Source organism: Drosophila willistoni (genome assembly GCF_018902025.1).
Source record: "Drosophila willistoni isolate 14030-0811.24 chromosome XR unlocalized genomic scaffold, UCI_dwil_1.1 Seg105, whole genome shotgun sequence".
Lineage (NCBI taxonomy): Eukaryota > Metazoa > Arthropoda > Insecta > Diptera > Drosophilidae > Drosophila > Drosophila willistoni.
The window spans coordinates 896,883-912,315 of NW_025814054.1; the positions used below are offsets into that span (position 1 = coordinate 896,883).

Genomic DNA, 15,433 nt, shown 5'->3' on the forward strand with positions numbered 1-15,433 from the left:
TTACTTCTTCGAGCAAAATGCTTTTTGGTGGGATATCGATTTTCTCAAAATAGGAAAATAATTGAATAATAAAAACCTGCCGACTTGTCTCTTTTTTTTTTTTTTTTGCTCTAAGTATTTGAGTGGTGTTCAGCCAACTTCGAATTCAATTGAGAGGTCATTGAGGGCTGTTCGTCCTCATAGCATCTCATGATGAGAATGTCTTTGTTCGTTTGTTGTCTTGGGGAAAAAGCCTCAGAGTATATTAATGTATATTAAAATCGCCAAAATGTGTGTAACAGGCAGTAGGAAAAACTTAGGTTCACCTTAAAAAAAACAGAGTGTCTAACTTCGACCGTGCCGAAGTTTTTATACCCTTGCAAGGGTTTTTTGTAAAACTTTCCTTACCAATTGTCAACGTCAAGGTGAAAAAAGGTTTTACATAAAAATTGGAATGTTCGCGAGAGAATAGGCTACAATCTTAGGATAAGTTGTATATGTACATAGTTATCCGATCTTTGGAATAGTCATTAACAGCTTCATTAAAATTAAAAATAGTTAAATCTCTTGTATCTGCAAAATAATGCAAAAAAATTGTCCTGAAGGGTGCAATTTACACAACAGAAATCGGTAAATTTTCAACAGAATTATTTATTACTCCCAGCTAGGATGGTTAAATCCGGCATTTTAAATTGGTGGAATGGGGGGTATTACCACCCCCAATGGGGGGTATATAAAAAACCAAGAGCAATAAAAACTTTTTTAAAGCATTTTTAGACTTCTACCATGCAGAGGAACTCACATCGCTGTCAAATTTGGTGACTTGCAAATTTGTGTTTTGATTTATGATAGGAAAGCAGTAATTTGGTAGCCTGCCTCAATAGACTTTTGATTGATTCGTCATTTCCAAGAAGAAATGAAAGCGGATAATAACATAGCTTCAGTTATACAAAACCACTTATAAAATAAGGAAACATTTTCTATATGGCTTCTGATAAGGTGCTTAACTGAAGTACGTTGCACATTAGGACGAAATACAGTCAGACGGCAACATAATTCAGCGCAGTTGCCAATTAAAAATATTTTGACTGTGTCTTGGTATAAGTAAAAACTAATCATTGCTTCTAAATATTTTACAAGACTTGAGAAATGAATCATTTCAAATTACACTTTACCATAAACTCTTAGCCAATGTGCAACCTTTTTAGTTATCAAGACGAAAGGGTAAGGGAGGTTGGACACAGTGTCGAACATTTCATCCCTTCCAGGTCAATTCATTGTCCATACCGCAACCTTTTCATATTAGCACATCCCCACTTTTTATACCCTCGCAATGGGTATTGTCAAATTGGTAATAAAAAGACGAGTCGATATACCCATTTAAACCTGAATGAATCATATTTGCGTTCTCAGTCTTTAACATATATTAAAATTAAACTTGATTGATCGCAATCAGACCGACAAGTATCCATTGAAATAATCGGTAAACGAAATGTTTGTTTGGGAGGTTTTCTAACAACATTTCTGGAAATCTTGTGCATATCGAGCTAATATAGTTAAGTATTAGGATCATTTTTGATTTCTTATTATATTTATTCATATTTGACATTTGATGTCGTCACTTTAATTATAAAATTCTTTCAATTAAAAAAGTTGTGGAAAATAAGTGATGCAAACTGAAAACAAAAGAAAGGAAACTGGCAATTCCTTCAATTCCCTGCCCACTGGGCAACTGTCAAGCAGGACATAAGTTGGCTCACACGTGACAGTAAACAGAACATAACGACAATTCAAATGACATTTTTAGTTCATTTTTCTTTCCCTTTCCCGTTGGTTGCGTTGGTTGACTTTAGCTTAGACTGAGCTGACATGCGATATTTGATCAATAACTTTTTCCAAGGGAGAAAAAGACTAAGCAGGAAGAAAGTTATATATGTACACGTTGGTAACAAATGGAGTAGCTAGATACTGTAAGTTTTCCAAGTCCGTTCTGGCTGTTTTTATTTTTTTGCTGCTTCTATGGCCGAGGATGTGATGTGTGTATCCTGTTTGGCAAATCCTGCCTTTGGTTTTTTTTATTCCCTTGCTTTGACTCAAGCCGCATTCATTATGAATAGCAAAGAAGGTAGACGCCACTAGACGCCATCAATCCTGACGAGTTATAGAAGGAGGGAGAAAGAGAGAGCGAGAGAGATGTAAAGTGTGAGTGGGCTAAAACGGTTTCGCACGTTTTCCTTTGAGTTTTTGCCCAGGATCAAAGGACTCGTCCTCATCATCCTCGTCTTCAACGTCTCAGTCCCACTCGAGATTTTGCTCGGCAAAAACAAAAGCCCTCGGGGCTGTCTCAAGCGTTATTTATTGTTAACGAAATAGCCGCCGCCATCGCATCGCTCTGCCTCCTTTCACGGCCAGGTCAAAGAGCTTGCCGCTTTGGCATTTGGCAGGGTTGCCAGACCTTAGGGCTACAAGGCCTTACCATACCATAATCAGTATAATGTCTGGCAATTAATCAAAAAGAAAAGCACCCAACAACAAATACATTTTGTGGCTTAACAAAAATGTGAAATGCTTTTACTCTTGTTTGTTTTTGTGTAGGCATAACAAATTATTTACAGTAAGGACTAGTTGTAAAGGACAAAAAAAAAACTTTAGCTTACCAACCAAACAAAACAATCGATACAAATGTTAAAAAATGTTTACCTGGAATGAGAAGAGAAGGTACAATAATTAATAATTAAGATTAAAAGCCAAAGATTAGGTAATCAAGTATTGTAAAAATGTCATTTTTTATTATCTGATTCCATTAATTTTACTCATTTATTCAATTTAACTCAAATGTATTCATTTTAATAAGGGTTGTAATATGTATGTATCAAAAACTTTTTTCTACGCATTTATTGAAAAAACCTGTTGAAAGAACCTGGGTGAGATCAAGTATAAACATCTGACCAATTTTATAATACCCTCTGGAAGGGTATAAAAATCATCTTGATCGGACCACTATATACAAATAAAGTAAAAATCGGGAGTATCGTGCCAAATTTGCTAATGAGATAGTTTTGCCTGTAAAACATCATATTCCAAAATTTTAGAAAGATCGAATAAATAGAACACATATAAATCGTCTCTGCCAACAGCGCTGCCAACAGACACACACACAGACACAACGCTACATAAACTGCATGTGTATGCGTGTACACATACAATGGCCTTGCCAACGAGATAGGAAGGGCGGGTATAGAGAAATTGAAAGGGGTACAGGGAAAGCTTAAAGTTTAAACACACATAGAGTTTAAAGCATTTAAAAATATTATTTCCGATGTTAGCTTCTTTGATATTTATAGATTAGTTATTACTGTAACTAAGTTTTATACCTTGCACCCAAAAGTAAAATGTTATATTAAAGTCACCGGAGACTAAAAGAGTTAGAGCCATCAAATAAAAGTGTGACATAATTTAGTCCGTTTACAAAGTCACTTTCATGGCCAAAATATTCAAACCTTTTGCACTTCTCACTCTCTCTCTCTCTCTCTCTCTGTATTGGATATGGTTCACTTTAATTGTAATTCACTGCATTTTCGCCCCAATCTTTGGCATTTATCTCATTGGGTTTACTCCTCCCTTGTCACGTTATTGTTTCAATTGTTTTGTCAGCCTGTCCGTTGACAACAAAACTAAATTAGCACGCACATACACACACTGACAAAGAAAGAGGGACCAAACCAGATTGGGGAAGTGAGGGGAACAAATGCAATCTCCCTTTGGAAAACACAAAGCCAATTGACAGGATGATAGTACAGAAACTGGGAGGGAGCCAATTGAAAGGCACCAGCACCAACACACACAAGGATTACATTCATTCTGTACTCCAACTTTAGCTTTTGCTTCTGCTCCTACTCCTGCTCCTGCTACTGGTGGAGATGGTTTTTCTTCTACTGCTGCCAATTCAAAATAGCGTCCGAAACTTCGGGCTTGTCAAGCATTCACAGTTCGAATGAACCATCATGATGATGTCCTGGTCTCTCTCTCTCTCTCTCCCTCTCTCTTTCTGGCTCTCACTAGATAGCTGAAATGCGGCTCAGCTCCTGTCGCATTGCAGTTTTGTTGGGTTCAAGAGCTTTGTGTGTGTTAAATCGCTTTTTATTGTTGTAAATTTTTCGGGTGCAAGGTTGAATGTGTTCTTACTGCTTTTGTTGTTGGCTTTTTCAATGATTGCCATAGATTTTTACTTTTTCCATTTGCATTTTGTGTGTGCTATAATAGTGTGTGTGTGTGTGTCTATCTGTCCATGTGCCTGTGCCTGGCATGCAACTCTATTACACTTAAAACGAGTCAATGCGTTTTAAAAAGCTGGACCCGAATGGACACACACCCACACAAAAAAGAATCAGGAAAAAAGTAAATGAAGAAAATCAGTCGTCTCGCCGTCTTCGGTATACCATGCACCAAGTGAATGAATGTATAGCAAATTTCACTCTAGACATTGCAATATAATATCAATTTTTTAGGATTTACTGTGATAGTTGTATATTTGGTGAGAAAATCATTTCTTACGAATTCTGGGGCGGAAGGGGAGATCGTCACGGCTGTTTATGCTGATCTAAAATATACATATACTTTATGGGGATGGAAAAGCTTCCTTCCGCCTGTTACATACATTTTGGCGACTTTAATGTACCACACCGTATGGGTGCAAGGTACAATGAAGGAGAAAAATTGAACATGGAGTCACAGTTGGAGGCCGGATAAAGAAGAGGTCAACTAGGAAAACATGTGTATGTACTGGTCACTCGGACGGACGGACGGTCAGTGGGTCGGTCCGTCTATGTATGTATGTGGGTGGGTTCATTGTGGGTGCACCTTAGGGAATCCGTAATTGAGGCACGTGTATGAATGGGCTAAATGATTGTGATCTTTGGGGGCATTTCAAATATGCAATTAACGAACAGTAATGAGAGAATACAAAAGAGAATCTCTCGCTGTATTTCTCTGTATTTTTTTCATTTAAGGGAAAAAAAAGAAAAGCATAGCAAATACAGGTTAGTTTATAGATACATTAGGAACATACATACATTTAATGTATTTCACAGTAGAACTAAATCTTTTACGTCACAAAACAAAGATAAGATTTTAAATTACTGTATTATTTAAATTCTGTATTATAAAGGCGCCAAAATGCATGTAACAGGCAAAAGGAAGCATTTCCGATCCTATAAAGTATATATCAACTGAATCAAATGCAACTGCAAAATTTTTGGTAGGTCTTTAAAACGAAATAGGAAATTGCAGCACAAATAGAGGACATGTAAACTCTTAATCCCCTGTGCAACATATAGAAAGAAGTATATCAACAGCACATATTCTCAATCAGCATGTCGGTCCGGATATACAGTGGATTTTACTGACCACTATATCCGATACCTTTTATAGGAATGAACGGGCGTAGCTTACGAACAAAAAATTTATGTTTTTCAAGCCATTCTTAAAAAATACCTTATTTGTTATAAAGCTCTGTGAAAGTTTTGATCAAGATCGACCGACGATATTGTGTACATACATAGCTCCCTTAGGAACGTTCTGTCAGTAATTCAGAACTTAGAACAAAATGTATTAGATTAATTCAGTTCTTATTGTTGGTTTATTAAAAGTTTGTCAACGGTTCTTTGACAGACATTTTAGTTTTTAGATAGTTTTCGCTATGACATCTAAAACACTAAAATTTCCAAGTGTATGCAAGCCAAGTTAGCTCGGTCACGGGATTTTTCAATTCTGTAGATAACCTAATATCTCTTTTTATGTATACGTTCGACGAACACACTTTTTCCAGTCCATTGAATGACCAGAAACGTTTTTTTTTTTTGTTCTAAATTGACTTTATGTCGTTCAAAACTAAACCAACCACTCACTCTGTATCTCCCGCCCTTCTCATCCGCCCTCGCACCTAAATGAACAGCATTGGGAATGTGGACACGTCACGCACACTTTATCCTGTGTAAGAGAACGTTTCACCTGAAAAACAAAAACGTTGAATCCGGGACAGAAGGATGTCGACAACTAAATGCGCGATACCACTCCCCTTCCCTTCTTTTCCTTTTTGTTACCTTTGCATATTTTCCTTTAAACTGCTAGATTTTAAACATTTCTAGCCTACCGTTTTGACCGCACTGTAAACATTAGTTCATGTTTTTTAATGTTGTTCAGTTTTGGCTACCCTGACCCCCATTGTCTTATAAATTGTACATGTTCTACTAATTTGATAAGTAATAAAAAGCATTAAAAAACATAAACTAATGAAAATTGCATGCTGTTTCGCATAAAAAACAACACAAAGTGTGTACCACGGCTACAGAGGGGAATTTCGAGAGAGAGATGGGAGCGCTTAAGCGCCGGAACAAAGCAATCAGCAGAAACGATGTGTGGAAGGGAGAACACAACGCATAAACATAAAGCTAAAAGAAAAAAATATGCAAAAAAACAAAAATCACAAAAAAACCAGAGGCCTGGAGCTAACTTCTGCCGTGCCGAAGTTTCTATACCCTACAAGCATGGCATAACAACTCAACTTCGGGAGCATATAGTAGATTACTTAATTGTATGTCCATAGGAATGGCTGTAGAAATTCGTTGAATATATTAAAAAAGAAACTCAAACAATGGTATTTAAAAGTGCTTAAGTATTCACTTTTTTGACTTTGTTTTGTAATTGTATAATATTTTGACCAAAGTTTCTTGGCTTTAATCATACTAACAAGTTTTCAGGATTGTGCCTCGGGTGCAGTTTGAGACCTGTTCGAAACTTGCACAATTATCCACTAAGCTTGTAAATTGGAAAAATCCTCGTCGATCATTAGAAGGTCCACTTTACAAGTTCGGCGGATAATTGTGCACTTCCCGAACAGGAGCTCGTCTTGTCAACAATATATTCCTTCTGCTTCCTTCATACTCTTGCAAAATGTACGTATTCTCTCCACCAGGTGTTAGTTACTAATCTCTAGGATGTTAATTAAAACATATATGCTTTTAACATAAGGGTATACAAATGTTGAGGCAAAAAAGGCAATGTTACCCTGCCACTAGCCCTCCATCATTGCCAACACCCCCAACGCACCGACCAAGCTTCCACTATCTCTCTCTCTCTCTTTTCTCGTCATAAACAAAAGGACAGAGCCAAGGCGGCTTAGCTCTGGGTAAACGTATACAAAAATTTACTTTTTCTTTTATTTTTTAGCGCAGTGAACAAATTTTGCTTCTTTCGTGTTTTAACAAAGGCAGCAGCATCATGCACATCATACTTTGGGGAGAGACAAAAGCGGAAAAAGGGCCGAGGTTTTGCTGCTGTGGCTGAGAGGGAGGGAAGGGCGGAAGAAAAAGCGCAATGCGCGTGTTAAAAAACAAAAAATGAAAGAGAAATACAAATAAAAATAGGAAAAATATTTGTGCCGCATCGTATGGCCAGCTCAAACAGCGGCAGGCAGCAGTATCAGCAACACCAACAACAACAAACAAAAACATAGAAAAATTGCGAAATGGGAACAGCTGGCAAAACCATCAAAAATGTTGCAAAAACATTCCAAGCGTTTAAAAATTTTGTAAAAAGAAAATAAGAACAAATAGAGAGCAAAGAATGAGCTTTACCTAATACCATACAATAACTTAAAAGAGTTTATACCAGACTCTCCATTCCAAGCTTAACATTACTATTTAAGACATACATACATATAAAGTCATAACTCTTGTGCTTTTAAACGAGAATACAAACAACTGGATAAAAGCCTTTACAAAGGAAAGACAAACCACAAACAATTTCAGCTAATATCTGAACGTATACTCTGTTTGGTTAAGGCATAGTAAAGCGAAATCGTAACGGTGTTAAAACTGTCTTATTAAATCTTATTATCAGACCTCGAAAATAATAATTGAGCACTTTACCCCTAACGCTCGAGACCTTACTTTTTTAATCTAACTCGAGATTTCAATTCAAACACTAGTCCAAGATAGAAGAAAGTTCACATGCATAATTTTTAGCAGTGTAGTTTTTAACGGTTTAGGAGGAGTTTGCCTTGTTTTAGACGGGCGGATGAATGTGTAAACTTGTCCATTTTTACCAAGGATATTAATGTAAAACCAATCAAGATAAAAAAAATTGCTAACATTTAATGACAAAAAAAGCTCTGTAAAGCCCTTTTTGTATTCTTCTCTCTCACCCCACAGCTAAACGAAAACTCTTTTAAAACAACAATACAAATGCTCAAAACCAAAATATTAATATTGTTATTGTTAATATATATGTATATATATTGTCTATAAAGACCATAAAATTGACTAATAAATTTTGTCAGAGAGGTGTGCAAAAGTTTCCACAAACATCTATTAATAGACAAATAGAATCTAAGGAATCTCCGAGTCATTCAGCTCGCATTGTTTTTAACAGGCATTTAAAGGAGTTGGCGAATATGTGTGGCCAATTAACTCATAAGCCAACCAATTCGTGTGGTTAGACACAACTGCGAGCAAAAAAGAAGTGTATAGCACTTGCCCACACTTTTCGCCAAAAATAATTTATATAATGCTAGTATTAAGCTCAAATTTGTTTTTGTTTTTATGATTGATGACTAAATAGTCTTTCTAGAAACGATTTTACTTCCGCAAAGAAAATGTTTTTTTGTGTGAATATATTATTGTGAATAAAACTAAAGAAAATCAAAAAAAAAAAAAATGGCAAAATATATAATAGCATTCCGGCAGTAAATAGAACAAAATTTATGAAAAATTAAGAGCCGTATATGGCTAGAGAGTACCTTAACCTGAAATTTGTATTCTTCTTATTGTATAAGCTAAAAATGGACAAAACCATACAACTTTATAGTGAATTTTTTTTTCTGGATTCCGATGTTGGCGATTATGAACAGTAAACACTCACATTGCCGAACATCCTTAGGACAGAGGTGAACATTTTTTTAAAATTCTGTCAACGGGAATATAATGTTTGTTCATTGAAGCATATATTTCAATTTTTGGTATTTGTTTTTAATTGGTCTTTAAATATTCTTTCGCTTGCTTTTCTTTCAAATTTAAGTTCAATAATATCGGACAAAACACTACAAGCTTTTTTACAACTTCATGTATGTATTTTCTTTTTTTTTTTTAAACGTGAATCTGTTTCCATCTTATCTTCCGATTTAGTACTTAAACCTTATTTACATCTTCCGGAACTTGATGACTTTTAAAATCAATATTTATGTCATCTGATTCTTTCTAAACTATTTCGTCAATATTAAAAATAAATCATCTTTTCTATTTTACCTTACTTTTTTTCTTACCTCTACTGACAAAGTTTTCATTACCGCAAAACATTCTTTCCATAAAAGTATTTTGTAGAATTTGTTGACCAAAAAAAAGGCTATTGAGGGTTCTCTGATAAGAGGTTATTTGCTTTGAGAAATTAAAAATATAAAACGGTTGGGCCGACAAAATTTGTTTGTCTATGGGAGGTGTTCGTTTACTGGAGGCTAGGAGCCAAACAGAATCCAGCGAAATCTTCGCACAGGTGGATACCACTTTTTTCCCCACACATTTTTTGTATAGAGCTATTAGAAATACAAAAGCTAGTCGAAAGGAGTTTATGAATGGAATAGAAGGTTTTCAGCTAAAATTTATTTCATAGTCTGGTCCTTATGTTATTTCTCAAGTTTTGAGCAAACGAAATGCACTTTTTCTAGCACAAATTTAACCAGTCATCAGCTGTCAATCAACGAATGTCAAACACAAACTAAGTTACGCAGTTTGCTCCATCTTTGACAAGAGTCCTCTGTCAGTTGCTTCTTGATAGAAGCAGGCAAAGCTTTTCCAGTTGGGAATGATTCAGAATATAATTTTTAACATTTTTGGCCTATATAATGGGCCTATTTTATGCGACTCAAATCGTAAGCTGATCTAAGCTTTATTTGATCTTCTTTTCGCCGTACTTACGGCATTTTACTTTGCCTGCTTTCCTCCTGAACGACCGCCGTCAGTCAGTTCGTTCGTTCATTATGTCTTTATACCATGCGTCTGTAGGGTGAAATGGTATATTAAAGTCGGAAAATGTACGTAACGGCCAGAAGAAATATTTTCCGACCCCATAAATTGTATATATTCTGGATCGGCATCAACAGCCGAGTCGATCTAGCATGTTCGTCCGTCTGTCTGCATGAATACATGGTATTATGAAGTCGGCGAGTCGACTTACTGACTTCATTTTTTTAACTGACAAATCTTGTTTGATGCAGCTTATGATGATGGTGAATGATGTTGATGTTGATGCAGAAAGTGAAGTGTGTCCCAGATACCAGAATAAAGAGAAGAGAATATGCACTCAGGCTTAGTCATTACATTGTTGTGTGTGGGGCGTGTGGGTGGTGGGATGGGGGAGAGGAAGACCCAGCCAAAAAGCATGTAAGATGATGATGAAGATGGAAAAGGTATCCCAGCTCCGTTACGTTCAGTTCTCTTTTACTCAGTTCCTCTTAATAAATGATTTGCTTCTGCCTGCAAGTCAAATGAGTGAAATGGAGGATGAGGATGATGGGGGAGGTAAAGGTAATGTTGTTTGTCTACCCTCTATGATTATGATTTATTGCTGGGGGAAAAGACAGAAGCAAAATACCAAATAAGCCGACTGAAGAATAGTAGAAAAGATACCCAAAGAGAATAGAGTTCTGTTGCCCGCCCTCTTCAAGCGATTAAATGAATTTGCATTCTACAAAATGGCGCACTACGTATAGGTGTGTGTCTGTGTGTGTGTACTCACAAAAGCCTTTATTTCGATTTTTCATTGAAATCAGCGAGGGAGAAGGAGTGCGACCTGTGGACAAAAGCCCGCCCGGATAAAGTCGTCGATATACAAAAATCACAGCCTAATTAGCGAACGCACCGCACAACACCGCACATTTTAGTTTGGAGAGATTTTGTCCGGGCTCAGGTCGGGTTCTGGTTCTGGTTTGGGGTCTGCAACTGACAATGGTTATGGCTCTAGTGGTTCTCGGTTCCCCTACATGGGGCCGTGTCTACATGTCTGTGTTAATGACTCTGTTAATAATTGCTTTTGTTGTGGTTATGGCTTACCATGCATCCATGAACTGTAATGGTATATTAAAGTCGACAAAAAGTATGTAACAGCCGGAAGGCATTATTTTTGTCCCCATAAGGCAAATATACATGTATTCTTGACTAACCGAATCGTTCTATCCCTATCCGTCTATCTACTAGGAGACTAAAAGGGCTTGAGCCACCATTCTCCTTTGGTGTATGGTATAACCAAGTTGACGGGACAACTTTATTTTTAGCTGCAGCAGCAGCTCTTGACGCAGAAACTGAGGGACATTAGCGATACTTAGCCCTTTTTTGGTCAAAGTTTTTATAAATGTTATATAAAATTTACCCATCTTAATTACCATTATTTTAGTAGTGGTGATGACAATTTTTTGTAAATAAAAATCAATACGTTGACAGGTAGAGAGAACGTTTATTCTTTCTTTTCTCTCTCTCTCTCTCTCTCTTAAATTTCTTGTTTATGGCTAATCTTAAGTAATTAACATAGTACCAATCTAACACGCAGCAAGAAACAATTCTTTCTCAAAAGCTGATACGCTAGTTTCTTAATAACGGCAACTAATCAGAAAGAGTCTAATAAAAGTCATGGGGTTCCGTTGAAAATATCGACATATAATACACTCGTAGGCAAAAATATTTTGACATACATTACATTTGACTTTTATTTTGCTTTTGTATTGAATGGAATTAAACTGATGGTTAAAGTGAAGTACAAATTAATAATTGAAAGTTCACTAAATATTTTGACTATTATGTTTTACGAAAATTTAGCATTTTTATTTGATTAAAAAGTGGGTAAAACATCGGTTTTAAGTTCAGTAATACGAACAGAAATTGTCACAAAGTCATTTGGGTGTTTCCATCTTAAGTATCACAAAGAAATATAAATTTTCAGGTCAATCTATTTATTATCAATCAAAAAATATAACAAATTTAATAAAGTTAACAATGTACGCCGGCCAGGACGAATTCGAAAGATAACAGTTGATACAGACCGCCGCCTGATCGTGCGTCAATTTAAAGAAGACCCTCTTAAAACCCCAAAGCTGTGAATTTGGAGTGGAATAAGACAGCAGACAATCCCCCAACCAGTGAGGGAATCCCATATCACTAAAAATAAACTTTAGCGCTTAGACTTTGCGAAGCAGTACATAAAAAAACCGGTTTCATATTGGCGCAATGTCTTGTGGACGGACGAAAGTAGTTTTGAGATATGTTTATCAAAGAAGAAAGTTTATGTTCCGTTAAACAAGGAATACCGTAAAAATAAGCCACGGAGGTAGGAGCGAGATGTTTTGGGGATCCCTTTCTTATAATGGTGTGGGAGACTTGGTTCCCATTGATAGTTGTATGAACCAGAATCAATGTTTAAGCACCCTAATAATCCCATCCGGCTATAGATTAATTGGAGAGACATTTATTCAACAACAGGACAACGCACCTTGCCACACGGTAAAAATGATTACTACATTTTTGAGGGAAGTTGGGGTGGAGACACTAGATTGGCCACCTTAAAGTCCCGACCACAACATTATTGAAAATGTTTGGGCGGTAAGAAAGCGAAATAGAAGCGCAAGGACTAAAGACGAAACAATTACTGAGGTCAAAAAGAAATGGGAAAGGATTTCATTAAAAACCCTTCAAAAATTGGTGGATTCCGTTCTGAACCGACTTCAAATGGTCATGGTTAAAAACGGGGGGGTATATTTTTTATTAACTCAAGGACCAACTATGACAATTTTTTTAATTGTAAATAAAAAAACAATTGGAAAAGAAACTCCGGCATCTCCATGTTAACATAATTCTGCTCATCTACATATGTAGGTATGTTTATATATGTATGTGTCGTTATGCAAAAACTATTTGACAACTTAGATTCTAAAATTGGGTAAAAAGGGTAAATACTTTGAGACTTAGGATTGCAAGTTGGACTGGAATTGATACAATGTCACCAGGACAATATGTTGCCAGCTGGTACAATGGGCCACTTCAACGACAACAATAAAACATTATTAGAATGCCAAAGCCATGCGGTCGAAAGGCTGAAGGGGAAAGCAGCAAAAGCAGGACTCAGCCGCCTGGCCACTTCATAAATCTACCAAGAACATATATGAAATATGAGTAACCTGTGTGTATGTACTTGTGCATGTGTGTGTGTGTCTGGGGGGTAGTGGTGTTTCAGTTGCTTGTGCACTGGCAAAAACGAGAGAGAAACCAAACCAAAAATACTTTATTCCTGTTTCATACATATATGAAATTGAAAATAATAATAATAGAAAGTTTGCATTAGATTTACGAAGCAATTCGTCGCCATATCTTCTGAATCTTCTGGTTTTTTTTTCTTTTATAAATATTGCCAACATTGTTCCAACTTCTAGTACTCCTTGTTCCTGTTCGTTCTGTGCACATTTTTGCCTTTTGATTTATTAACAAGCCATAGTTTATCATGTGGCCAGAAAGAGTAAGAAGAACAGCAACCCCCGGGCTTAAATTATGCACTGAAAGAAGTTGCATGGGAAAACAAAGTTAATTTTTATTGCCATCCATAGATCGGAAAGAAAATGTAAATGGGAATGGATGGAAATTATGTAGGCATCTCAACAGAAAGCCCACACCATGCATATCATAAACAAATGCCACAGAACATAAACACACAAAGAAACACGGAAGACGAAAAGTCACGAAAGTGTGCGATAGACAAACATGGACCGTAGGTATCCCCTTGAATACACTACCCCACAGCCTCCAGAGGTGAAGCAAGTTGAGAAATTTATTCGATATTATTTGAAAATTAATAATAATAACCTCTGAAAAAAGGAACCCAAAACAAAACTGACTGACTGAAAACCAAATAGGTTAACAAATACGACAAATAACGGAGAAGACAACACATTCAGAGTTTCCTATTATTTATGCCCGGCGAAAGAGAAGAGAGAAAAGAATTTGAGCGTGTTCAAGCGTTAAATTTCCATGTGGGCGTTATGTGAAGAGCAGGGGGAGCACACACATTTGAAATGCATAAGTAGATGATTGGCGGGGATGGAAGGGGAGCTCAGTCGCCGCGTGGGTGCCGCCGTGGCCAAGATAAGATGTTGACCAATACCAAAAACGACAGAAACAGAGGAAATAGATCCAAGGAATTGTTATTCGTTCTTGTCGATGTGAATCAAACCAAATAGCTAACAATCAGAGTTATAGAATACCGATTCAGGTAAAATGATCGAAAAGTGAGAGCAGAAAAGGGTTGAATTCTTTTTTGGTTCAAGTTACATAAAATTTTAGAATAATATTGCTAACATCACTATTTTGCATAAAAACAAGAAAAATTATAAATTTGAATGTTTGTTGACTTTAAAGCTCCAAGTTAATATCGGATAAATTTCCAAAATAAGAAAAGTTTACTTCAAATCGCGAAATTGCTCAACTTTTCTCATGGTGGAGTTGAAAACGCTGTTGCTCATTATGAATAATTGGAAAATATGTCTCGCCGGAAACCAAGAAAAACAAGCGCAGAGGATGATAGACGAATCGTTAGCCCGTGTAAAGCAGATCCGATTTTAAACGCATTTCAAATCAAACCTCAAATGGAGTCCCACTAAAGTTAGTGAGTCTTCTCAGACTATAAGACGATGCCTAAATGAAAATGAATTGTTTGGACGCATCGCAAAACGTAAGCCGCTGGTTTCAGAGCGAAGCATAAAGAAGGAGCATATTAAAAGCTCCTAACTTTTGGAACATGATCATGTGGAGCGACGAATCAAAGTTGGACGAACCCCCAAACATGCAATTGGATTCCAGGTACACAAAGAAGACGTTAAACCACGTGGCTTTCGGCTTGTTTCACTTTATCTGGTCAAAATTGAGGGTACTATTACTGGAGAAATGTAGAGGAATATAGTCAGAGATCCTTTGGTGAATGAATGCGCCGAAAAATGATCGCTTTTATGGGGTTTTCAGCATGATGAAAGCATGGCGTAATAACGAGTTTATCAAAGCTTGTGCCAACATGAAACCAACATTTTTATATTTTAAGCAGAAAGAATCGCCGCTTAGAGCCCTATTTCGTTCAAAATTGATGGAACTTTGACTCAGCTTATAAGGAAAAAACTAACATAAATTTGTATTAACAATGTCCCGTCCGACGCCGCCGGGAACAAAGACAGCGAAACCAAAGAAGCAGGGGCGGGGGGATGAGATGAACAATTAGGAATCAAAAAAGTTTCGGAGCATCACATCGCAGACATACATATACATATGTACATATGTATGTGTATGTGACCAATCTAAAGCGTGTTTGAAAATGCTCCACAAACGTCATTATGTGAAACACCGTTCCCGTCTCCCCACCTACATATGTATGTATC

The 15,433-nt window shown here is 36.6% G+C and overlaps 1 protein-coding gene across 1 annotated transcript in view; it reads right to left on the bottom strand.

Moving 5' to 3' along the window:
* The window catches only part of LOC6645053 (bifunctional heparan sulfate N-deacetylase/N-sulfotransferase), a 70,317-nt gene that overhangs the window by 53,687 nt on the left and 1,197 nt on the right, over positions 1 to 15,433 (bottom strand). The window lies entirely within an intron of this gene.